The sequence below is a fragment of the Anolis carolinensis genome, chromosome 1 (assembly GCF_035594765.1).
Source record: "Anolis carolinensis isolate JA03-04 chromosome 1, rAnoCar3.1.pri, whole genome shotgun sequence".
Lineage (NCBI taxonomy): Eukaryota > Metazoa > Chordata > Lepidosauria > Squamata > Dactyloidae > Anolis > Anolis carolinensis.
The window spans coordinates 6594592-6621270 of NC_085841.1; the positions used below are offsets into that span (position 1 = coordinate 6594592).

General features: G+C 42.8%; 2 long non-coding RNA genes across 2 annotated transcripts; one reads left to right on the top strand and one right to left on the bottom strand.

Annotated features, from left to right (window-relative positions):
• Nucleotides 1–5981: 5981 nt before the first annotated feature.
• LOC103280936 (uncharacterized) lies at nucleotides 5982–10721 on the bottom strand. Its single transcript, XR_507529.3, has 2 exons — nucleotides 9553–10721; nucleotides 5982–6216 (listed from the first exon to the last, which is right to left on the bottom strand). It is a non-coding gene; the product is annotated as an uncharacterized LOC103280936 (long non-coding RNA).
• Nucleotides 10722–15719: 4998 nt separating this feature from the next.
• On the top strand, nucleotides 15720–17775 carry LOC103280937 (uncharacterized). The gene is made up of 2 exons (XR_507531.3): nucleotides 15720–15990; nucleotides 17543–17775. It is a non-coding gene; the product is annotated as an uncharacterized LOC103280937 (long non-coding RNA).
• Nucleotides 17776–26679: the final 8904 nt, after the last annotated feature.

The following is a 26679-nucleotide window of genomic DNA, read 5'->3' on the forward strand; positions in this document are numbered from 1 at the left end:
TCCCAGGAGTTCTTCTACCTCCTCCTGCATATCTCACCTCACCGCTGCAGCAGGACGGTGCCAGCACTCTCAGCTTTGATGTCAGCTCACTCCAGCCACTCCCAAATGAAGACAAGGGACTCACTCAGTTATCACTGGAAAGTTTACTGTAGGAAACCTTGACATGAAAAAAGCCAAGAGTGCTGAACAACTCACCGGGGGGGGGGGGGGGGGCTTATATATCCTCCCCCACATTCAAAGTCACAATTCCGACCGAGAGAAAACCCCTCGCAATTCCCCTCCAAACGCGACAGCCGTTTCCCTTCAGGGCCAAGAGTCGCAGGTGCCTTATCAGTCCGTGATGTCAGCGTCCTTGATTTCTGGCGCCAGAGTACAGGCCCTGAAATCAGGGTCCTGACATTTCACCATTCTAGAGCATCTAATATCACATTCTGCCCACCTTCTTACTTTTTACTTTTTTCTGATCCTGAAAATTCCCTCACATTACCTTCTCTGACATTTGTTACTCTATGCCAAAGCAGTATCTCACAGGTAAGACTGTAAGGGTTCTGGCATATTTATACATTGTTTTAGTAGTTTTACACTATTTTAAGTCTTTATCAACTAATCGTGTTATGATAAATTGCCTCCTTCTTCTCCTCCTTTTGCCACTTGGGCTCCTTTTCTCTCCCTTTGGTTTCTCCTTCCTCCCTTCCTTAGACCGTAAATTGTAATTTTTTTATTATTTATAATAGTCTTTTAGAGTTTATTGATTTTTTAGAATAAGCAATAATGATAAAAATCCAGGACAACTATCACCGGAAGAATCTTGGAGGGAGATCTAGTCCAGTGTGTACTCATTCAGGAAACCAAAACTGGAGCATTCCTAATAATGTTTCACCCAAGCTCTTCTTAAAAACCTTCAACAAAAGAAGAGACTATTTAAGATTCCTAGAAAAAATAATTTCATTCGAAGTGTTGTGGTTAACTAGGAACACGGTTGAAGAGAGACCTGGTGGGTCATCCATTCCAACACACTGCCAAGAAGCAGGAAAATCACATTCAAAGCACCCCCCAACAGATGGCCATCCATCCGGCCAAAAACATCTGGGGACCCCAGGTTGAGAACTACTGCTCTACATAGAGTGGTGTCCAAACGTATGGACCTTAAAGTTTCAATCTGGGGTCAAATTACAGGAAAGGAGATTCCACCCGAACATTAGGAAGAACTTCCTGACCACAAGAGTTGTTCAACATTGGAATTCTCTGCCTCCGAGTATGTGGACGCTCCTTCCTTGGAGATTTTTAATCAGAGGCTGGATGGCCATCTGCCGAGGATCCTTTGATTATGTTTTTTCTATTAGGCAGTTAGTTGGACTGCATGCCTACTAGGGTCTATTCCAACTCTTTGATTCTATGATTTAAACCTGTATTAAAATCCATGACAAATAACATCAGCTCAACCTCAAGGATCAGAACAGTTAGGAAGTAAATGAGAGATCAATGGGGACACCCACAGCATTGTCTTCCAAAGGTGAAGTAGGAAGAGACTCAGGAGAAGCCAACATGGAGGCACCCATTCTCTCGTTCTGCCTAAAGATAGAGCCAAATCTAATTCCTTGAGCTGACCTTGAAGAGAAGGGTCTTTAGTCCTCCTTCCCTTGCTCAGCCCATCCTTCCTATCCCATAGAAGTTTGATTCCTACCTTTAACATTCACAGCAGTTGCAAACAACATCATGACAACCATGGTCAGGTAAAGAGCCCGCATGCTGGACAAATGAACTGGGTCCCCACAAATCTGGGAAAGAATGAAGCAAAAGGGCCTGACTGGTCCTTTTGTAGGGCTCTTGCTTTAAAAGAATACAGTGCAGATACTTGGGAAATCTGGATGCACACGTCATGCTGAAGCTGATTATGCAGTTGTTCTCCTGCTTGTAAATGTCTCTGCTTACTTGCTCCTTCACAGAACAACACATGCTGCTCATGTTTTCTCTGTCCATTGTTCCTGGGCTTCTCCTTCTTTTGTTCCAGCTCTGCTTGACAGATTCAGGTGGCACATAGGTGCATTCAGTGTGCTCTTTATTTCCTTCCATAGACACTAAGGTGCTTGTCATCAACTTGAAAATGCATGGCCAAAGCATCCAAAATCCACATCCATTTAACTTTAATGAACGACGAAGATGAAGGGCTGCCAGGCCCAGTAGCTAGCAGGAAACAACAACAGCTGCAGCCTGATACTGAGGAAGTGGGAGTCCTGAGTTCACTCAGGATCAGGAAAGCAATGAGGCAGAATTAAGTATCCCAGAAAGACTGCAACTGAGGTCTCGTGCTATTCAGCTGTATAGATCCACCCGGTTGGCACAGAGAAAGGCCAACAGGTGAGAGCACTTGTGCTATGGGGCATAAAGAGTGGCAGTTTGGATTTGGTCTTTGCTGGGGGCAATGTTTGGAAGCTGATACAGCTTGGAGTTCTGTTGGATGACTTTGTGTGCCTTATCATGTGTTAGACCTTGGCTTTGGACTTTGAATTACATGTAGTTTTGGAAGTTTTGGTGAGGACCTTTGGAATGGACTATTGAACATGATTTCTGGATTATCCCTACATAGTTTGTTGTTTGAATCTACTTTGGCTTGGATCCTGGACTGACTGATGATGAGCATAGTGAGTGGCTGCTTATACTGAGAGACGCTGTGCAGGGTTGTGACAATAGATAATTTTTGGAACTACAGACCAGTGGCACTCACTTCCATCATCATGAAGTGCCTTGAAAAACTGGTCTGTAGGTATATCATTTCTTGCCTTTCATATACATTTGATAAATATTGGTTTGAATATAGAATTTACACATCCATGGAGCATGCTATAGCCATCACTCTCCACATTGCTCTGATTCATCTGGAATGATGGGGGAACTATGCGAGGATGCTTTTTGCAGACTTTAGTTCTGCATTTGACACAATCCTTCCGCATAGACTGGTGTCTAAACTTATGACTCTTGGATTTTCATATTCAATCTGTTCTTGGATTGTGGACTTCTTGTCTAGACATTCCCAGAGGGTTAGATTAGGTCATCATACCTCTTCAGCTCCTATTTTCAACACTGGTAAACTACAGGACTGTGTTTTGGGTCCTTTATACTCATATGATTGCACCCCCATTAACTATAGTAATATCATTATTAAATTTGCAGATGATACAACAGTGATGGGGCTTATCTCTGACGTCTGCCTACCAGAAGGAGGTAGATCAGCAGATCTTGTGATGCACAGACAATACCATATTTGCCCAATTCTAATGCTCATTTTTTTAAAAACTAAATTACCTTCCCAAAATTAGGGTGCACATTAGATTTGCATAATATGGTAAATACTTTTTTAGGTTTCAGGGTTTTGAAAATTGAGGTACGCATTAGATTCAATGGCACATTAGATTCAAGTAAATATGGCAATTTGGTTCTTAACATCAATACGACCAAGGAACTTATAGTACACTAGCTGTGTTCGGCCACGTGTTGCTGTGGCGAAGTATGGTGGTATGGGAAATAAAGTATTGAGGAATTGGTGGTAGTTAAGGTAAAGGGTAAAGGTTTTCCCCTGACATTAAGTCCAGTCATGTCTGACTCTGGGGGTAGGTGCTCATCTCCATTTCTAAGCCCAAGAGCCGGGGTTGTCCATAGACACCTCCAAGATCATGTGGCCGCTGGCATGGCTTCATGGAGCGCCATTACCTTCCTGCCAGAGCAGTACTTATTGATCTACTCACATTTGCATGTTTTCAAACTTCTGGGTTGGCAGAAGCTGGGGCTAACAGTGGGGGCTCACTCCTCTCCCCTAATTCGAACCTGCAACCTTTTGGTCCGCAAGTTCAGCAGCTCAGCGCTTTAGCACACTGCCCTATCAGGGGATATTATTTCCTAAAGCTTGTTAATATACAATATTTCTGATTGTTCCTTTTTTTGTCTGTTGGAGGCAAGTATGAATGCTGCAATTAGCCAAAATGTTTAGCATGTAATGGTCTTTCAGCTTTAAAGCCTGACTGCTTCCTCCCTGGGGGAATTTTTTGTTGGGAGGTGTTAGCTGGACCTGATTGTTTCCTGTCTGGAATTCCCTTGTTTTCAGGGTGTTGTTCTTTGCGATATTTTATGTGCTTCTACTGTCTGTGTAGATGAAGAAGTACCCATATGCATAGTTTGAGCGCACACACTAAAAAAAAAAAGTCTGTGGCCCTCAAAAAACAGAGGATTTGCCAGACTTTGGTGATTGGAATACTTTGTTGCGAGGTGCTAGCTGGCTTTCTATCTGGAATTCCCCTGTTTTCAGAGTGTTTGTCATACCCCAGACACCTTTGGCTTCTGAACCTGATCCAGAAACGAACTATGACCGGGAGGAAGCTTATTCTGACTTTTTACCTAGTCCACAGAGCTCTTTCCAATTACAGCTGCCGGCTGTTGATAGCTTGGAGGATTCCTTAATTGGGAAAGAAAGTGAAAATAGTACTCCCATGACGGAACCAGATGTTCTTATTTCCCCAGGGAATGTGTCCTTCAACAGAAGGGAGTTTCTGCATCGACGGAGATCTGAGAAACAAGAACTCCGCAGGAGTAACCGCTTGGCATCTCGAGGGGATAATGGATAGAAGGTTTTCTCTTGGGAACCTTTAGGGAGTTTGGTTTTCCTTGTTTGTGATCAAATCTAAGTTCCATAAAAGTGCTTTTCACTGTGGACACTGTGTGTCAACGTTGCTATTTCATGAGAGAGGTTCACCGACTAGCTCCTGTTTCTTCCAAGCCAAGTTTTCAGATCCTCGCGGCCAAGCTGAGCCGTGACTCCCGAGTAGACCCAGATTAAGTCTACTTCCTTGCCTAGCTCCTGAACCAAGTTTTGCCTCAGCTTCGTCATGTTCCTGCCTGGATATCAAATACTTCCTAGTGACTTTGGACCTTGTTATTTTAGTCTTGCTTCCTTGTTTTTCCCCGCTCAAGAACTTTCCAACAGTTTTGAGCGTGTTTCGGTTTTTGGACTTTGGACAATAATATTGGACATTTCCTTTCAATTCTTTGGACTAATTAATACCTTTTCATAAAGGACTATTATCTGCTCAATCTTTCCACCTATTCATTCCTGGATTATAGCTCTGTGGGACGGCCTTGAGTCTACACTGCCATATAATCCAATTCAAATCAGATAACCTGTATTTTATAGGCAGTGTGGATCAGGCCCTGGGTGCCATCTTGGCTGGTGGAGTTGCTAGGCTATGAAGGGGGTGGAGCCTAAAGGCAGCAGAGCCTACTTTTCTGACTGGCATTTCGAGGGAGAAAGGCTCTTTGGACTATTTTTCTAGGGTTTTTTTTTTTTGAAAGACATACCTTGGGTGACTATGTCATTTGTGGCCAAATTTGGTGTGATTTGCTCCAGTAGTTTTGTTGTTTAAGTTAAGGGAAAAACGGTCAGAACATTTATATATATCTCAGAAGGAATAGATCAGAAATTCAGCCTTTGGTTTTAAATGGCGATCGAGTGTATTGGGTGGCCAGTTTTAAGTCCCTGGCTGCTATGCCTGGGCTATTCATACTGCAGCATTGGTTAAGAGGGCCCAGTAAAGATTGCATTATCTGAGACTTTTAAGGAGCCAACAGCTGAATGAAAAACTGCTGGTAATTTTCTACCTCTGTGCCATAGAGTGTGTTCTAATATATTGCATCTGCATATGGTTTGCCAATTGCACAGTGGCAGATAGGAAGACACTCCAGAGGGTTACCACTAATGCCCAGATAATTATTGGTAGCCTTCGCCCCTCTTTGGAATTTTTTTTTATAATTCCCGTTGTTTTAAGAAGGCTCAAAATATTCTTTAGGATCCATCTCACAATGGATAGTCTTTTTTTGAATTATTACCATTTGGCAGATGGTATAGGATGATAAAAACAAGGACAAATAGGCTGAGAGATTTCTTTTATCCACCAATGCATCTCTCCCTCAAGGAAGGACACAAGAGACAGCTGAGCATTTTTCTTCTTGCATTTATTGAAGGAGATCAAACATGATGCCTTCTTGGTAGCTAAGCAATGGGCCACATCCTCTTGGCCCATCTCAGTGGCATCCTCCCTTTTTAGTCATCCTTCTTGTACTTAAAACAGCAGAGAGGGCAATTATGGACATAGGAGGCATATTCAGTCTTCTCACAATATTTGGCACATCGGCCTCCATCTACAGAACAGCTTGGCTTATATTTAAATCCTGCAGAAAGAAAGGAAACATTGCAGCTGAATGGAAGTATCTTCCTCCATAAGGATACCTGTCCAATCCTACCTGGAGGAGGTCTCCTTTGAGAAGGAAGGGGAAGAGGGGACAACAGAAAACATGTAGCAAACAGCGTCTGAGGCGGCCGGCAGGCCTACCAGGGAAGCAGAGCCTGGGCCATCTCATGCAGATCCAGTAGCCTTCTAGACGACAGGGACAGCAACAAAAGAGCAGGAAAGTTTTGGACATGCTTTAAAAAGGAAATGGTGAGATAATGAGGACAGAAGTCTCAACTGAGTATAGCAAAAGCTGTAAAACAACAAGTCTACTATCACCATTTATCATTGTGTTGAAATCAGTTATTGTGGTTCTCAATCCTCAGCTTGCTCCCTGGACTCTTCACTGACTGAAATGGTTAATGCTCAAGTTCTGGACTGCAAAGACCACACTTCTGCTCTTATAGGCCCTCTGTTTTTGATTTTGGGCAGCCATGGTTTCTCCATTGACTGTAATTGTAAACAACATATGGATTTTCTAGAGCATCTTCCACCAGTAATTACTAAAAAGGAGACTTTCAAAGGATGTTTGAGAGTTACAATAACAAATCCCCCCAGTTAAAACTCAGGATCTTGAACTCTTCTCAAGTTCACCATGACACAGTGATGATGGGCAAATAAGAAACATACTCTCCAACATTTAAGAGATGAAAATTGGGACAATTATGAGTAAACAATTTCAGAATGTGATCAAGGCGGGAGAATTTAATAACGAGGAAGAACAAACGAGGAGAGGCTGCAGCAGTTTGCTTGTGCCTTTGTCATCTGGGAAGGTCGAAACTCTAGTCCCTCGTCTCTTCTCCCCACCTTGTGAATTAACTGAGTGCAAGCGAGTATGCGTGTTAGTTTGCAGGAATGGAAGTACCGGTAAGTCAAAAATGGAGGGAGACAGCGGGAAGAGAAGGGAAGAACTGTTATAGAGTAATTTAGAGCAGCATTGGACAGTGAGATCCAAGCTGTGAGTTAGGCCTGGTGAGAATAGAAGCCAATAATTTCCAGAATATAACTCACCAGGTTGAGGCAGAAGACCACCGAGGAAAATTTATTTAATTTCAGCTGAAAGTGATGCCAGTTTGCAATAGTTTGCCAAAATAGACTGGGATACGTAACATAGCAAAGCATGCACTTTTATACAGTTCTAGTTTTGAATTTCCTGCCTCCCGCCCAGCAGCCAAGTCTGTGCTGATTGGCTCTGACGTCAGAGCAGAGGAGGAGCCACTAGGGGCCTCCTCCAATGAGGGCATGAGCCCCATCTCTGACCTCACTCCCTCGCTGGCCAATGGGGGAGAAGGAGGTGCAGCAACAGGAGAGACAGACAGAACACAAGATTATAGGTGACTCAGTGATGCTTGTGGATCCACTGATTGATTTGGCCAGTTCCATGAATGGGAGTCTGACTCCTGCTGGCTTGTATCTCTTGTGGAAACAGGATCCATGATGGGATTATCTCTGTGACTCAAGGTCCGAGGAAAAGGGTGGCTTTGTCAAGCCTTGCCTCTCCCTTCAGGGAAGATGAGTCTTTTAAGATGACTAGTTTTCAAAATCTCCAAAGCGGTTTCTCCCAGATGGCCTGACACTAATGTCCTCCGAGGTCTGGGGAAATTCATTGTGCACTGTAGATAGTGATATTCAGAATCCAAGGAGAGGAAGATGGCATTGTTTTGAGATAGTTCCATTCATGAAAGATGATAAAAAAGTCCAAAGGTTACTCAATTTCTTAAAAGGTCTGGCTTTTGCCCTCCAAAGTTTAAGAAAGAGCCCATGGAGTATTTCATTTGGCAATCATGGTAAACCTATTGAAAGTGCATGAGCCTGGAGCAAGCCAGTGACCCAGGTCAAGGCAGGTTTGGCCAGAGTTCACAGCAAGATCACTTTCATTCAATTTGATATATACATGCATGGGGGTAAAGACATTGCACAAGGAATTAATATTGGCAATAAGAAACAATAATAATATAATGTTATGATAGCGACACGCGAGGTAGCCCCAGATCTGGGGAGAATTTCCAGATAAATCCATCATCCCATGGGGCTGGGGAGACAGACACATGTTATTATCCATGGGGCTTTCAGGGGGCTCCGATCTCCCCTGTGTTTCCCATGGAGGACAAAGAAAAGGCATCCCAGAAGTTCCGCAGCAGCCCAGCAGCCAAAAAAAAAAAAAAGGCTTTGGGGGTTGCTCTAGAATGGGAGAGGCACAAGGGATAGGAAATCTGGTACAAAGGGGATTATGGGTTAGGTAGTTTGAAACAGAGAGAGGTGGGTGAAATGAATGGCAAGGGAAAGGAGCAGAAAAAATGTGTGTCAAGGTGATGCAGAGAGGCACAAAGATAAGCATAAGAATATATTTCAAATTTTTGAGAAATAAGGACAAGATTGTAAAGCTTCTAAAGCTTGTAAAGTTTAAATTGGCTTTTTTTCCTGCTAACCTTTAGTCTAGATATGTCTCAACTCTAAACAAAATGAAGTCCTTTTGTTTCAGTCATTGACTGGTGTAGGAAAGGATTAGGAAAGTCAAACACCCTTTGTGCCAGGGTTTTTCTTTTATAGTAAATTACATTAAACTCAAGTAAAATATCTCAGTTACCTTCTGCTATAAATATATGAAATACAGGACATAAAGCCTTGATTTAAATGTACACACTATCTAACATGAGAAAGGTCCTTGTTATTGTTGTTGTCCAAGACTTAACCCTTATTATCCAGCCTGATGTCCTGGTCAAAACTATGAATTCCCTGATTTTGAACTATCTTTTACAGAGTCCTGGGGGAAGGGGAGGGTCACCTCCGATCACAGAACTAAAGAACTCTTTTACGTAGCCATGTCTGATTGTCAGGGCTGCCTGTCTCAGACCAAGAAAAAGGACGAATTAACTTTCTATAGAACCTGCAACAGACATGGGCAAACTTTGGCCCTCCAGGTGCTTTGGACTTCAATTCCCACAATTCCTAACACCTGCAGGACCAAATTTTGCCCATGTCTGATCTAGAAGGTTATGAAGGCTTTTCTGCAATTGATAGTTTTTAAAAGTGGTTGCATTTGGATGGAAGTCTAGTAATGCAAACTAGGTGCTTTAGGGTGTATTTCAGAAGCATCATGAGGCAAACCACCCCTGAAGATTCCTTGCTGAAGAATCCCTATAAAACTCATGAAGTCAACATAAGTGGTCAGGAGACCTAAAGGAACACAACACATAAACACATTTACAGTTATTCAATTTGGTGGTCATCTCTGACACTGCCCATTCTTCCTAACCAAAAATAGTTCAGCTCCTACCTTCAACATTCATAGCAGTGGCAAGCAACATCATGATAACCACGGCAAGGTAGAGAGCCCTCATGGTGTATGATGGATCAGATCTCCAAACTCTGGGAAATGAAGAAGCAAAGCCAAGAAGCCAAAGGTCTGTGATGGTTATGGTTGGGGACCTGGGTGGTCCTTTTATACGGTGCTTGCCAAAAAAGAATGCAATATGGACTAATGGGAAAACTGGAAGCACACGTCATCCTACAACTGATGACATAGAAGTTGCCCAGTTTATAAATATCTCTCTTTACTTTGGCTGGAACAATGCATACCACTCATGTTTTCATTGCCCATTGTTCCAAAACACAAATCCATTTGGCTTTAATGGCTCAACAACATTAGATACGCCATGAGAGAATTAGTAGAGGAAAACATCAACATCATTTCCTGACACTCTTAAGACTTATTGAGAGAGGAGTAGCCAATGCCTTCCTCTGAGTTGAAGACCCCATCTACATTAAAAGTTAAACGGCATTATAAGAGTCCACACTGCCCATATTATTCAGTTTCATGCGCTTTGTCTTCCTTTGGTTTTGAAGAACTCCTTGTTTCTTTTTGAACCCTGGAATGTTGCCTCACCTCACCTTAGACTTCAGGATATGATCTTGTAATTATCATAATCCCTTCACGATGCCCCAGGAAGACTTGGAGATCACACAATGTGTTTGTGCAAGAGCCTCAGTCTCCTCTTCCTTTTCCTACTGCATTTGATCAAATTTATTCCTGGGAGGCTTTCATCCTTGTCCCCAACCAGATCTTCACCTAGGGCTTCCTTTGAGGTGGCCAACTTCCAAAGCATCTTTCGTTTATCTGGACTGACACCATTGTATTAATACGGCATTGTATTAATACGGCATTGTATTAATACTGTAGCCTATGACACGGCGCAACATAGAAAAATGCTGCATAAAGTCTACCATATCATCCAGGACTTTGACTTTACAAAAAGTGTCCAGACCCTCCTGGAAAGCCGCAGCTTCTATGTGGAGTTTCAGGCAGGAAATGTAGATGGAGGAGGCAAAAAAAAATGGTTTACCTCAAGGCAGCGTTCTTGCACCGACCTTGTTTAACATCTTCACAAACGATCAGCTACAACCACCACCCACAAAGAGCTTTATATATGCTGATGACCTTGGCCTAACAACACAAGCAAAAGATTTTGAAACAGTTGAAAAGCAACTCACTAATGCCTTGAAAGAGCTCTCCAGCTACTACAAAGAGAACCACCTGAAGCCTAACCCTTCCAAGACACAAGTGTGTGCTTTCCACCTACGTAACCGTGAAGCCAACAGGAAACTGAAAGTTACTTGGGAAGGCCAAGAGCTCGAACACTGTTTCCATCTTAAATACCTTGGTGTCACCTTAGATCGAACACTAACATATAGGAAACACTGCATGAACACCAAGCACAAAGTAGCTGCACGCAATAACATCCCACGGAAACTGACTGGCAGCGCATCGGGTGCAGACCCACAATTAATAAGAACATCAGCCCTGGCCTTGTCTTTCTCAACTGCTGAGTACGCCGGTCCTGTCTGGCACAAGTCTGCCCATGCGAAGCAAGTGGACATAGCACTGAATGAAACATGCGGAATCATCACAGGATGCCTTAAACCTACACCTGTTGATAAACTCTACAAGTTAGCTGGCATTGCTCCTCCTGACATGTGATGGGAGGTTGCTGTTAACTGTGAGAGAAATAAGGTTGAACATTGTGAAAGCCACCCACTGCATGACTATCAGCCTCCTCCCACCAGACTCAAATCAAGGAAGGGCTTGATGAGAACTACCACTCCTCTTGATGTTCCCCCAGCAACAACAAGGGTGTCCCTCTGGGCAGCTAAACCTGGCAATCCCAACTGGATGGCCCCCCATGAGGGACTGCCTCCAGGGGCAAACCAAGAATGGACAACTTGGAAGTCCCTGAACAGACTCAGAAGCGGAGTGGGAAGATCTAAAGACAACCTGGCAAGATGGCACTACCTGGAGGAATCCTCCACCTTGTGTGACTGTGGAGCAGAACAAACAACTCCGCATATGTATGCTTACCCACAATGTCCTGCCTCATGTATGGACGAGGAGTTGTTTAAAGCTATGGACAATGCGGTCGTTGTTGCTCACTTTTGGTCTAAAACTATTTAGCTGCTTGTCACTTTCTTTTATTTCATCACTTTTAAAATTTATTTATTATGCAATGCTTTTGACGCGAAATAAAATAAAGCCTTTCTGACCGTTTCCCTACATGTGTTGATCATTTATTTGAATTCCTCTTTGGTGATATTCCCATAATTTTAAAAATAATGCAGTAACAGCTTCTCACCACAAGAGAGACCAACCAATGATAACGTTGGAGGGAATCCTGGATGAACCAAGGAGCGGATTCTAGCTGGAGACTTCTTAGACCAATCAGAGCCCCATCCTTGCCATCGATAGCTTAGCCCTCCATGAATGATTGTCATTTCCCAAAGCCAACTTGTGGCCATCACTTTATCTTGTTAGTGTGTCCCATATCTCTTCTGTGAAATAAATACCTCTTTGATTTGTCCTAAATCTTCAACCATTCAACTTGGCAGAAGCTTTCGTTAGAAGGGTGAAAAAAGTATTCTTTCCCTCCATTCTTTCTTCTAAGCATGATGTTATACATCTCTAACATGTCTCCCCGTGGTCAAGATTTGTCCTAACCTAAAGAAACTCATGGGCCTAAATTTGTTAAAAGCCCTGTCTGATCTTGAAAGCTAAGCCCATTCACTCCTGGGTAGTACTTGAATTGGAAACCATCAGTAAATACCAGATACTTTATTTCAAAGGAAGGAACTTCGAAGAGCAACCTCAGAGGATTCCTTGCTCACGATAATCCCAGGTAACTTATGGAGTCATCACAAGTCAACAGGAAACTCAAAGAAACATAAGCACAATGAATCCAATGGCCTAAATCCATGTAGTAATCTCAACTATCGTAGACCCATTGGATCAATTGCTGAATGATGATTAAGCTCTTGCTTAATTCATACTCATTTTTCCTTAGGCAGGTCGCTCCTGAAAGCTGGTGAACTTCTGCATCTTCTTTACCTCTATAATGATCATTTGGACGTAGACTGACCAGAACTCAAAATACAGTCATGAGCACATTGACATTAAAGACTTATTTAAAGCCCAGAAAAGGGAAGAATTTGACACCTGATCAATTTCCTGTTCAACTCTGACACTACTCATTCATCTAAACCCAAAGACATTCAGTTCCTACCTTCCACATTCATGGCAGTGGCAATCAGCATCATGACAACCATGGCCAGGTAAAGAGCCCTCATGGTGGTCTGATGGGTCAGATCTCCAAATAACCAACACATGTTGGAAAACGGCCTGAAAGGTTAAGAATAAAATGAGCTGAAGCTTGCCACAGAAATTGAAAACAATAAAAATGTTTCTTTGGTTATGCCAGCAGAAATGAGAAGAAAAAAGTATATGGTAGCCCCTCTGCATGGAGAAGATGGTGAAACGCTAACAGGGGAGTGGGAAAGGTAGAGCTGGATTTGTAATTGGGGGAGGTGACCAAACCCAAAGGGTGTTCAGCAATGGTTCATCTTGGAAAGAAGTGACTAGTGGGGTGCTTGTCAGGACCCAGGCTGCAGAGCACCAATAACCATGCGCAAAGACCAGATTCTATCTAATATCTTTATTAAAGAATTATATAAAGTCAATAAAAACAAGTGAAGAATATAGTTCAGAAGCAGACCTTTCAGGAAAGGCCAAATATAGTCCAGGAAAATAATGTCCAATATAAGATATTAGAGTTCAAAGTTATAATCCATTAACCGAAACACACACTTTGCCAAGCAGAAGTGTGGGGAGATGACAAGGTCTTATAGTCCATTGAAGCTTGACAACAAGGCTGGAACTTAAGCTTGATTCTTGGCTGGATCAAAGACTTGAAACGTGGCAACTTGAAGCATGAAACAAGGTCCGTGGCAAAACGTGAGACAAGGCAAGACTTGAAACTAGATCCGGGAAGCAGGGAACAAGGAATATGAAGTCCTCACACGATCTCTCTCTCAAGCTGATCAATTGACTCCGCAAGGTTCCCCTTGCGGCAAAACCCCTATATAGGGTCTTGTTTTCCCGCCAACAGAACACTTTCCCTGGAGAACAAGAAGCGAAACCCAACTCTGTCCAGATGCATGACTCCTTAGAATTTCCCAAGGGAAGCAGACCTAATCAGCTAATTGTTTGGCTGCGATTCTGAGACTCCGGCGATTTGCCTCCCTGACTCCTCTATCTCTATTATAATTGTCCTTTCGGGAAAACGGGGGAGAATTCTGCCCAAGGCTTGTTTGGTTAACTTCCTGAGGACAAACATCCTCCAGGTGGAGAGGCTCCAATTCAAGCAGAACCGGTGGAAATCCCATGTTTTCCTCCTCGTCTGCCACAATAGTACTAGGAACGGGACTACAAGGCCCATGAGACATCACAGTGCTGCAGGGTCCTATCCGAGACCCAGTGATGTTCAACATCTTTTTTAGTGATTACAACCTTATCACACAGGGGAGCCCCCACCCCAATGCCATTTCGCATGGTGAAATGACAGGCACTAGGGCAGAGCCGGCTCTAGGTATTTTTCAAGTGTAGGTGAACAGAATTTTGGCGCCCCCCTCCAAACCAATCACTGAAAAATAAAAGCGTTGAATAAGCGAAAATGTTGGATAATAAGGAGGGATTAAAGAAAAGCCTATTAAACATCAAATTACATTAAGATCTTACAAATTAAGCACCAAAACATCATGTTTTACAACAAATCAACAGAAAAAGCAGTCTCGACTGCGCCCCGTACGTTTTGCGCCCCAAGCGACCGCTTAATTCGCCTCATTGTTGGACCGGCTCTGCATTAGGGGCAACTCCATTGCCCCGTTCGCCGCTCCAGCACAGCAACGCTTCCCACATTACACAGTTGGGGCAGGGGATGTGTGTGGGGGGAGTGTTTCCCGAGTGGAACAAATGTATGCTGGCTTGATTCGAGCCGGTACAACACGGGCAGGCTCCTGCGTTTGGAGAGAAGCAGTGTAGCATACTTCCATTTGAGATGTGAGAGGGGGGCTCTGGCGGAAGTCCAGCCACATTGTGGGATGGGCAGCATGCCCTTCCATTGCTGGAGTGGAAGGGAAGCATCCCAGAAAGCTTCCCAAGCCCCATGTGAAGAGGTCATTAGATGAAGATTTAGAGGGCGTGCTGATCAATTTTGCAGACTTTTAAAGAGAGGGTGGATGGCCATCTGTCAAGGGTATTTTTAAGATGTGTTTCCTGCATAGCAGGCGGTTGAACTAGATGGCTTATGTGATCTCTTCTAAGTATGATTCTATGATTCTTGATCTGTCCCTGAGAGGGAGCAATAAGGGAGAAGTGGGGTGGAGCAAGCCCTAACTGAATGAAAAGGGTCCACTTAATACAATGGTGTCAGTCCAGATAAACGAAAGATGCTTTGGAAGTTGTCCACTTCAATAGAAGTCCTAGGTAAAGATCTGGTTGGGGACAAGGAATAAAAGTTGAATGGATAAAGATTTAGGACAAATCTAAGAGGCATTTATTTCACAGAAGAGATATAGGACACACTAACAAGATAAAGTGATGGCCACAAGTTGGCTTTGGGAAACGACAATCATTCATGGAGGGCAAAGCTATCAATGGCAAGGATGGGGACACTGAGGCTCTTGCACAAACACATTGTGTGATCTCCAAGTCTTCCCAGGGCATCATGAAGGGATTATGATAATTCCAACATCATATCCTGAAGTCTAAGGTGAGGTGAGGCATCGTTCCAGGGTTCGATAAGAAACAAAGTGTTCTTCAAAACCAAAGGAAGACAAAGTGCATAAAACTGAATAATATGGTCAATGTGGACTCTTATAATGCAGTTTAACTCCATTAAATGTTGATGGGGCCTTCAGCTCAGAGGAATATATTGGCTACTCCTCTCTCAATAAGTCTTAAGGGAACTCTTCAGTGTCAGGAAATAATTTTGATGTTTTCCTCTCCTAGTTCTCTCATGGCGTAACTAATGTTGATGAGCCACTAAAGCCAAATGGATGTGTATTTTGGAACAATGAAAACATGAGTGGTATGCATTGTTCCAGGCAAAATAAAGAGATATATTTATAAACTGGGCAACTTCTACGTCATCATTTGCAGGATGACGTGTGCTTCCAGTTTTCCCATTAGTCCATATTGCATTCTTTTTTGGCAAGCACCGTATAAAAGGACCACCCAGGTCCCCAACCATAACCATCACAGACCATTGGCTTGTCTGCTTTGCTTCTTCATTTCCCAGAGTTTGGAGATCTGATCCATCATACACCATGAGGGCTCTCTACCTTGCCGTGGTTATCATGATGTTGCTTGCCACTGCTATGAATGTTGAAGGTAGGAGCTGAACTATTTTTGGTTAGGAAGAATGGGCAGTGTCAGAGATGACCACCAAATTGAATAACTGTAAATGTGTTTATGTGTTGTTGTGTTCCTTTAAGTCTCCTGACTTCATGGGTTTCATAGAGATTTTTTTAGCAAGGAATCTTCAGGGGTGGTTTTCCTCATGCTGATTCTGAGATACATCCTAAAGCACCTAGTCTGCATTACTAAACTTCCATCCAAATGCAAATTCTCTTAAAAACTATCAATTACGGAGAAGCCTTCATGACCTTCTAGATCAGGCATGGGCAAAATCTGGCCCTGCAGGTGTTAGGAATTGTGGGAGTTGAAGTCCAAAACACCTGGAGGGCCAAAGTTTGCCCATGTCTGTTGTAGATTCTAGAGAAGGTCCATTCTGCCATTTTGTTGGTCTGAGACAGGCTGCCCTGGCATTCAGACATGGCTGTGACCTCTCTCAGCTCATCCGGACCTTTGCCCTCCATCTACTTCCACGGCCTCCAATTTTCCCAAAGTGGCTTGGATAGTCCCAATTAATGTATTGCAATCCAAATATTTCAAGGGCTTTTTAGATACCTTAGTTCCTCGCTTGTCTTCCCACTGTCTCCCTCCATTTTTGACTTACCGGTACTTCCATTTCTGCAAACTAACACGCATACTCGTTCACAATCAGTTAATTCAGAAGGTGGGGAGAGGAGACGAGGGACTAGAGTTTCGACCTTCCCAGTTGACAAAGGCACAAGCAAACTGCTGCAGCCTCCCCTCGTTGGTTCTTCCTCAGTATTACATTCTGCCACCTTGATCACATTCTGAAATTGTTTACTCATAATTGTCCCAATTTTATCTCTTAAATGTTGGAGAGTATGTTTCTTATATGCCCAACATCACTATGTCATGGTGAACTTGAGAAGAGTTCGATCCTGAGTTTTAATTGGGGGTATTTGTTATTGTAACTCTCACACATCCTTAGAAATTCTCCTTTTTAGTAATTACTGGTGGAAGATGCTCTAGAAAATCCGTATGTTGTTTACGATTACAGTCAATGGCGAAACCATGGCTGCCCAAAAATCAAACACAGAGGGCCTATGAGAGCAGAAATGCGGTCTTTGCAGTCCAGAACTTGAGCATTAACCATTTCAGTCAGTGAAGAGTCCAGGGAGCAAACTGACGATTGAGAACCACAATAACTGATTTCAACACAATGATAAATGGTGATAGTAGACTTGTTGTTTTACAGCTTTTGCTATACTCAGTTGAGACTTCTGTCCTCATTATCTCACCATTTCCTTTTTAAAGCATGCCCAAACCTTTCCTGCTCTTTTGTTGCTGTCCCTGTTGTCTCGAAGGCTACTGGATCTGCATGAGATGGCCCAGGCTCTGCTTCCCTGGTAGGCCTGCCGGCCGCCTCAGACGCTGTTTGCTACATGTTTTCTGTTGTCCCCTCTTCCCCTTCCTTCTCAAAGGAGACCTCCTCCAGGTAGGATTGGACAGGTATCCTTATGGAGGAAGATACTTCCATTCAGCTGCAATGTTTCCTTTCTTTCTGCAGGATTTAAATATAAGCCAAGCTGTTCTGTAGATGGAGGCCGATGTGCCAAATATTGTGAGAAGACTGAATATGCCTCCTATGTCCATGATTGCCCTCTCTGCTGTTTTAAGTACAAGAAGGATGACTAAAAAGGGAGGATGCCGCTGAGATGGGCCAAGAGGATGTGACCCATTGCTTAGCTACCAAGAAGGCATCATGTTTGATCTCCTTCAATAAATGCAAGAAGAAAAATGCTCAGCTGTCTCTTGTGTCCTTCCTTGAGGGAGAGATGGATTGGTGGATAATAGAAATCTCTCAGCCTAATTGTCCTTGTTTTTATCATCCTATATCATCTGCCAAATGGTAATAATTCAAAAAAAGACTATCCACTGTGAGATGGATCCTAAAGAATATTTTGAGCCTTCTCAAAACAAAGGGAATTATAAAAAAAAAATTCCAAAGAGAGGCGAAGGCAACCAGTAATTCTCTGGGCATTAGTGGTAACCCTTTGGAGTGTCTTCCTATCTGCCACTGTGCAATTAGCAAACCATATGCAGATGCAATAGGACACGCTCTATGGCACAGAGGTAGAAAATTACCAGCAGTTTTTCATTCAGCTGTTGGCTCCTTAAAAGTCTCAGATAATACACTCTCTACTGGGCCCTCTTAACCAATGCTGCAGTATGAACAGCCCAGGCAGGGTCCTCCTTTACAATAGCATTCTGATCTATTCCTTCTGTAATCTATATATATATGTATATATATACACATACATACATACACACACACACAGTAGAGTCTCACTTATCCAAGCTAAACGGGCCGGCAGAAGCTTGGATAAGCGAATATCTTGGATAATAAGGAGAGATTAAGGAAAAGCCTATTAAACATCAAATTAGATTATGATTTTACAAATTAAGCACAAAAACATCATGTTATACAACAAATTTGACAGAAAAAGTAGTTCAATACGCAGTAATGTTATGTTGTAATTACTGTATTTACAAATTTAGCACCAAAATATCACAATATATTTAAAACATTGACTACAAAAAATGGCTTGGATAATCCAGAGGCTTGGATAAGCGAGGCTTGGATAAGTGAGACTCTACTGTATATATATAAATGTTCTGACCGTTTTTCCCTTAACTTAATCAACAAAACTACTGGAGCAAATCACACCAAATTTGGCCACAAAAGACATAGTCACCCAAGGTCTATGTGGAAGGATTGTGTTAAAGTCTGCAAAAAGCATCCTCGCATAGTTCCCTGATCATTCCGGATGAATCAGAGCAGTGTGGAGAGTGATGGCTACAGCATGCTCCATAGATGTGTAAGAGTTCTATATGCAAACCAATGTTTATCAAATGTATATGAAAGGCAAGAAATTATATACCTACAGACCAGTTTTTCAAAGCACTTCATGATGATGGAAGTGAGTGCCACTGGTCTGTAGTTCCAAAAATTATCAATTGTCACAACCCTGCACAACATCTCTCAGTATGAACAGCTACTCACTATGCTCATCATCAGTCAGTCCAGGAGCCAAGCTAAAGTAGATTCAAGCAACAAACTATGCAGGGATAATCCCGAAATCATGTTCAATAGTCCATGCCAAAGGTCCTCACCAAAACATCCAAAACTATACATAATCCAAAGTCCAAAGCCAAGGTCTGACACATGATAAGGCACACAAAGTCATCCAACAGAACTCCAAGCTGTATCAGGTTCCAAACATTGCTCCCAGCAAAGACCAATCCAAACTGCCACTCTTTATGCCCCATAGCACAAGTGCTCTCACCTGTTGGCCTTTCTCTGTGCCAGCCAGGTGGGTCTATGCAGCTGAATAGCACGAGACCTCAGTTGCAGTCTTTCTGGGATAGTTAACTGTGCTTCATTGCTTTCCTGATCCTGAGTGAACTCAGGACTCCCATTTCCTCAGTGTCAGGCTGCAGCTGTTGTTGTTCCTTGCTAGCTACTGACTCAGATGCTGGGCTTGGCAGCCCTTCATCTTCGTCGGTCATTAAAGTCAAATGGATGTGAATTTTGGATGCTTTGGCCATGCATTTTCAAGTTGATGGTATGTACCTTAGTGTCAATGGAAGGAAATAAAGAGCACACTGAATGCACCTATGTGCCACCTGAATCTGTCAAGCAGAGCTGGAACAAAAGAAGGAGAAGCCCAGGAACAATGGACAGAGAAAACATGAGCAGCATGTGTTGTTCTGTGAAGGAGCAAGTAAGCAGAGACATTTACAAGCAGGAGAACAACTGCATAATCAGCTTCAGCATGACGTGTGCATCCAGATTTCCCAAATATCTGCACTGTATTCTTTTTAAGCAAGATCCCTACAGAAGGACCAGTCAGGTCCCCAACCAGAACCAACAAGGAGTCTCAGCACATCTGCTTTTCTTCATTATTTCCCAGAGTTGTGGGGACCCAGTTCATTTGTCCAGCATGCGGGCTCTTTACCTGACCATGGTTGTCATGATGTTGTTTGCAACTGCTGTGAATGTTAAAGGTAGGAATCAAACTTCTATGGGATAGGAAGGATGGGCTGAGCAAGGGAAGGAGGACTAAAGACCCTTCTCTTCAAGGTCAGCTCAAGGAATTAGATTTGGCTCTATCTTTAGGCAGAACGAGAGAATGGGTGCCTCCATGTTGGCTTCTCCTGAGTCGCTTCCTACTTCACTTGGTATACCTTTGGAAGACAATGCTGTGGGTGTCCCCATTGATCTCTCCTTTACTTCCTAACTGTTCTGATCCTTGAGGTTGAGCTGATGTTATTTGTCATGGATTTTAATGCAGGTTTAAATCATAGAATCATAGAGTTGGAATAGACCCTTGTGGTCAGGAAGTTCTTCCTAATGTTCGGGTGGAATCTCCTTTCCTGTAATTTGACCCCAGATTGAAACGTTTAGACACCACTCTATGTAGAGCAGTAGTTCTCAACCTGGGGTCCCCAGATGTTTTTGGCCGGATGGATGGCCATCTGTTGGGGGATGCTTTGAATGTGATTTTCCTGCTTCTTGGCAGGGGGTTGGAATGGATGACCCACCAGGTCTCTCTTCAACCGTGTTCCTAGTTAACCACAACACTTCGAATGAAATTATTTTCTCTAGGAATCTTAAATAATCTCTTCTTTTGTTGAAGGTTTTTAAGAGGAGCTTCGGTGAAACATTATTAGTAATGCCCCAGTTTTGGTTTCCTGAATGAGTACACACTGGACTAGATCTCCCTCCAAGATTCTTCCGGTGATAGTAGTCCTGGATTTTTATCATTATTGCTTATTCTAAAAAGAGGAATCGCTGAAGATGTCTGTAAACTTAGACAGGGTCCCTTCCACTTTGGTATCACCATAAAATGATCGTAAGAGGCATAAACATGTTTGGAAAAGGCAATTGAATGAGTGCAGTTGTGCCACCCACAAGCTCATTTTGAAACAACAAGATGTCCTCAGACTCCCAACGCAGTCCCCATCCTTTCCATTGATAGTATTGCCCTTCAAGAATGATGGTCATTTCCCAAACCCAACTGGTGGTCATTACTTTATCTTATTAGTGTGTCCCATATCTCTTCTTGTGAAATAAAATCTTCCTTTTATTTGTCCTCAATTTTCAACCATTCAACTTGGCAGAAGCTTTTGTTACAAGGAGGAAGAAAGAATTATTTATCTCCTTCCTTCCTTCCTTCTAAGCATGATGTTATACATCCATAACATGTCTCTCCGTGACCAAGATTTGTCTTCAGCTAAAGAAACTCATGGGCCTAAATTTGCAAACAACAAAACAAAAAACAAAAAACACCTGTCTGATCTTGAAAGCTAAGCACAGTCACTCCTGGGTAGTACTTGAATTAGAAACAAGAGGAAATACCAGATACTATCGTCTTTATTTCAGAGGAAGGAACCTAGCAGGGCAACCTCAGAGGATTCCTTGCCTACGATAATCCTAGGTAATTTATGGAGTCATCAGAAGTCAACAGGAAACTCAAAGGAACATAAGCACAATGAATCCAATGGGAGCTTGTCTAAAATAAACATAGTGTGGATACTTGGAAAAATATACATGCAGACATCATCAGGCTGCTGATGACGTAGAAGAAAATGGCTCTCCTTAGCTCCTCTGATGCGAACAATGCATTCCATTCGAGTTTTAAGCGCCTGCCCGTTGTTTTTGGCTTTCTCTTCTCTTCTTCTTGTACACATGTTTGCTTTTCTCAGCTGATGCAAGCAACATGGCTGTGTTTTTCCCCAACTAGTTGTTCAGAAAGAGATGCATGAGGCAAGTTTTCAAATGCATGTCCAAGGAAGCCAAAATCCACATCCTTTTAGCTTTTATGGTTTATCCTTTTTAGACAACCTAATGAAAGAACTAGATAGTTGGATAGAGGAGAAAAGCATCCAAACTATTCATTGGAAATGAAAAGAAAGTTTGAGATATTTGATTGTTTAGTTGGAGTCCTTTTCAAAAGGATCTAGTGATACTCAGTCCCCATTTGCTAATTCGCAAATCTGCAATGGATGAGGTCTGAGTATCACAAGATTGTGGATTCTGGCAGTGTAGAACTCATATATTCCCCTTCAAAGCAGATAATCTGCATTAAGAAGCCGGATCATATGGCAGCGTAGCTCCATCCTCAAGACAACCACAGGATTCTGCAGAGTTCTCTTCTCCCCAAACTGGGATGAGACGACTAGCTTGAGCCATCTATTACTCCATTCTAGAGCCTTGAATACCAAAATCTGCCCACCTTCTTACCTAGTTTTTCTTTTTTCTAATCCTGAAAATTCATTCACATTCCTTTCTCTGACTTTGGATACTCTATGCTGAAACAGTATCTCACAGGTGGGGCTGTAATGGTTCTGGCCTCCCCATCACAGGAAGTATATATACATACAGTGTTCCCTCTCTTATTGCGGGGGTTAGGTTCCAGAACGACCCGCAATAAGTGAAAATCTGCAAAGTAGGGACGCTATATATTTATACATTATTTTAGTAGTTTTACACTATTTTAAGTCTTTATCAACTAATCGTGTGATGATAAATTGCTTCCTTCTCTTTTTGCCTCTTGGGCTCTGTTTCTCTCCCTTTGGATTCTTCTTCCTTCCTTCCTTAGGCTGTGAATTGTATTTTTCTATTTTATAATAGTCTTTTAGAGTTTATTGAAACCCAAAAAACAGTGAAATGTGACCCGCGAAGTAGTGAGGGAACACTGTGTTTTGTTTCTTTGTATATTTATAGATATCTGTGCATTGCTTGTAAATGAAGAAGCAAAGAAGACAATCCAGAGCTCAATGATGGTTATGGTTGGGGACCTGGGTGGTTGTTCTTTAGGGTGCTTGCCAAAAAAGAATGCAATATGGATTCATGGGAAATCTATATGCACACGTCATCCTACAACCGATGATGTAGAAGTTGTGCAACTTCTTTCTTTACCTTTCCTGGAACAATGCATATCACTCATGTTTTCATTGCCCATTGTTCCAAAATACACATCCATTTGGCTTTAGTGAGAGGAAAACATCAGAACTTGTTGTAGTTGCGCCAAGGGGCAGTTCTGGTACTACTGGTAAAATTGCTAGTAGTTGAGCAGGTGTTTGATGAGGAACAGCAAGTAAAGCGGGTTCGGGAAATACTTATGGCTCCTACTGATGAGGAAACGTTTGAAGGGTTCTCTAGTGAAAAGGAATCAATACTGGAAGATGATGTGTTAACAGAAAGTAGATGAACTAAGTGGTCAACTAGGGAGCAAGAGTCAGATGAGGAAAGGGAAAGAAAGAAGATTCGGGATATACTTACTGCTCCCACAGAAGATGAAACATTTGAGGGTTTTTCTGGGGATGATGGGTCTGAAAGTGGGATGGAAGAAGCTGCAGAATGGACTCAAGTAAATGTGCGTGCAGCACAGTTTCTGAGGTTGCATCGGGAGACTGGCAAACTACTGGTACACCAGGGACATGGGGAGATCTAAGTCTTGAACAAAGATGGAGTGATTGGAGGGCTGGTGGGCGAGGTTCACATATGAGATCAAGATCAGCTGTGGATAATGATGACAGGGCGGAGGCCTCATCATCATCAGACTCCGCGGTGTAAGTTAAAAGTGGAGTTGAAAGTGAAGGTCCCTTGCAGAAGGCAAGGTGGTGTTTTTGGGACATTACTTTGTCATTGCCTGTTCTCCTTGGGTCCTGGCTGTACAGCTTCGTGTTCTGAATCCGGATTGATTCCTGCTTTGGCGTTCCTGGCTTGGCGTTTCTGGCTTGGCGTTCCTGGCTCCTGAATCCAGTTTGGCTCCTGACGACAGCGTTCGTTCCTGCCTTGGCATCCCTGGCTTGGCGTTTCTGGCTTCCACTGGCTCCTGAATCTGGTCTGCTTGCTGACGACAGCATTTGCTCCCGGCTTGGCGATTCTGACTTGGTGTTTCTGGTTTGGCGCTTCTGGCTTCCACTGGCTCCTGAATCCAGTCTGCTTCCTGACGACGGCAACGTCTACTCCTGGCTTGGTGTTTGTTGGCTCCCCTTTTGGCTTTTGATCTTGGTTTGGCTTTTGACTATGGTATCGTTTGCACGCATTATTTAAGAGCGTTTGGCTCTTCCCTGACTCTCTGTGCCACAGCTTAGCGTGGCGCTTGTTCCAGTGAACGTTTTGGTTGCATTTGAACTGGATTATCAAGCTAGATAATCCGGGTTATCTTTCTGTTCTTGCTTTGTACCTTTTCTTGAAGCAAAGACATTTACTTTTGGTTGAAACACTGAAGTTAAATGTTTCTGAGTTCAATTCATCATTTAATAAACATTTGTTAACTTTACTTATTGTGTGTGGCTCTTTAAGAGGAGTCTGTATCGTGACAGAACTATTTCCTGACACTGAAATACCCAAGAATTCTCTTGAGACTTATTGAGAGAGGAGTAGCCAATGGATTCTTCAGAGGTGAGGGCCCCATCTACATTTAATGGAATTAAACTGCATTCTAAGAGTCCACACTGACCATATTAAGAAGTTCCTTATCGAACCTTGGAATGTTGCCTCACCTCACCTTAGACTTCAGGATTTAATCTTGTAATTATCATCATCCCTTCATGATGCCCCGGGAAGACTTGGAGATCACACAATGTGCTTCCCCAAGGGCCTCGGTATCCTCTTCCTCTTCCTTCTGCATTTGATCAAATTTATTCATCCTTGATTTTTCTTGACTTTGCAATCTCTGCCCAGATGTCCAGGCTTGTTGCATGAATAGCATCTCCTTGCTGCTGACACACACACACTTGCAAGAACAGGCTTCTTCTTTAACTCCGTCTGTGATTACTCCCCCTCATACTTGCAGCCTCCATGCTGCTCTCTTTCAAACAAGTGTCTGTCTTCCTCCTCCAGAATCCTGGAACAAACCAGGTCCAATGTGAGGCCCTGAGCACACATTGTTTGCAAAAAATGCAATAAATATTCCCAATCATTCGTCAAACTGGACATCATAATGTAGGCTTGATGCTCACTGCTAATCTGGACACCTCTAGTTTGGCATTCCATAAACAGTTCTTTCATTCTCTTAACATGTATTCTCACATCTCCTCCTTCATCTAATTTAGCTCTGTACAATCTCTTTGTCCAAATCATTTTACCAAGTGTGCTCTCTCGCTGATGTACATTACGAAGAGCTTCCCAGACTTCTTGAGCAGTTTGCAAATTCTGCACATGAACCAATTGGTCTGGCATCAAACAAAGAATCAGGCTTGATAACCCCCTCTGATTATTGTCTTGATCCACTTCCGTTCCCAAAATAGTCTTTTGCAATCCATCTCTTGTCAGCAAATGCTGCATGAACACAGATCATTGTTTGTAATTATGGTCATTCAGCTTCTCAATTACAGTCAAAGGATTTGAAGCAACCATTTTCATCTCCAGGAGACCCTCACACTCCGAATTTAAGACCAGCCGCTGACTTATGAACACACCTTCAGTTGCATCTGGCAGTCTCCCCTCTGCTTTCCAACTTTTTGGCTTTACTGCTTCACAAGTCTGATCATCAAACTGTGTCCAGCACGCCCCGCTCACAGCTCTGCTTTCTTCCGGAATCAGCCTTCCTCCGAAGACACACGCCGGTCCTCCGTAGAAGCAGGCTCACCAGAATAGCTCCAATCTCTAGTCCAAACTACAGCTCCAGTTGTAGCTCCAGCTCTGGGCCCATAACCCTTTTGTCAGAGTGTGACAGAAGGTTTGAAGCTTTGGAGCACAGAAGAATGGACACTTTGAGATTTCAGTAAAAGCAAACATATAGCTTTACTGAATAGAGCAAATATACAGCACACACTAGCATTGACATCCAACCTAACAGACAGAAACAAGACAAAAGACACTGAAGTAAGAGGAACGAACGAAATCTTATCTCTGAATCCTCCCTACGTGTTCCAGGCACACTCAGGGTCACATCTTCACAGTTCATTAGAGGCTTGACTGATTAACCCTTTCAGTGTCAATACACTCTCTGCTGATGTGATCAGGTTACATTCATAAGCATTGCACAAAATTACATTTAAACATTCACATTACATTAATCTTACAATAACAAATCTGCATCCAGAAACTGGATCATATGGCAGCGCAGACCCATCCTCAAGACAACTACAGAGTTCTGCAGTGTTCTCTTCTCCCCAAACTGGGAATGCGTCAACTTGATTGAGCCATCTATTAATCCATTCTAGAGCATCAACATTTCCTAAAACCACTTCTCCTTCACTGCTGAGGAGTGATTGCTGATATGCACCATTCCACTGTGTACTTGAGAAGTGGGATTCCTTCCAGGGATGCTGTCAGCCTTCTGCATTCACTGGTGTTAGTGAAGGAGGAGTGAGCATAGGATATGTTCTTCCTCCTACTTACTGTTGCTGTTGCTTATTTATGATGCTTCCATTAACCAATCAAATGTCTCATTCCTTTCTTTTCATTTCTAGTGAATGTTGTGGACCCGTTTCATGGAGGAAAAAAAAATCTATATATGCTAGGCCAGAGATGCAGACTTTCTTGGGAATCTGAAGATCCCTTACTGTTTCAAAATTAGTTAGTGGGAGGCAATAAAGATCAATCCACTTTCTCCGACTCCACTCATCCAAATGCTTTTTCCGATCATGTTTATATTCATGACTCTTTTAATACATTTTCATGAT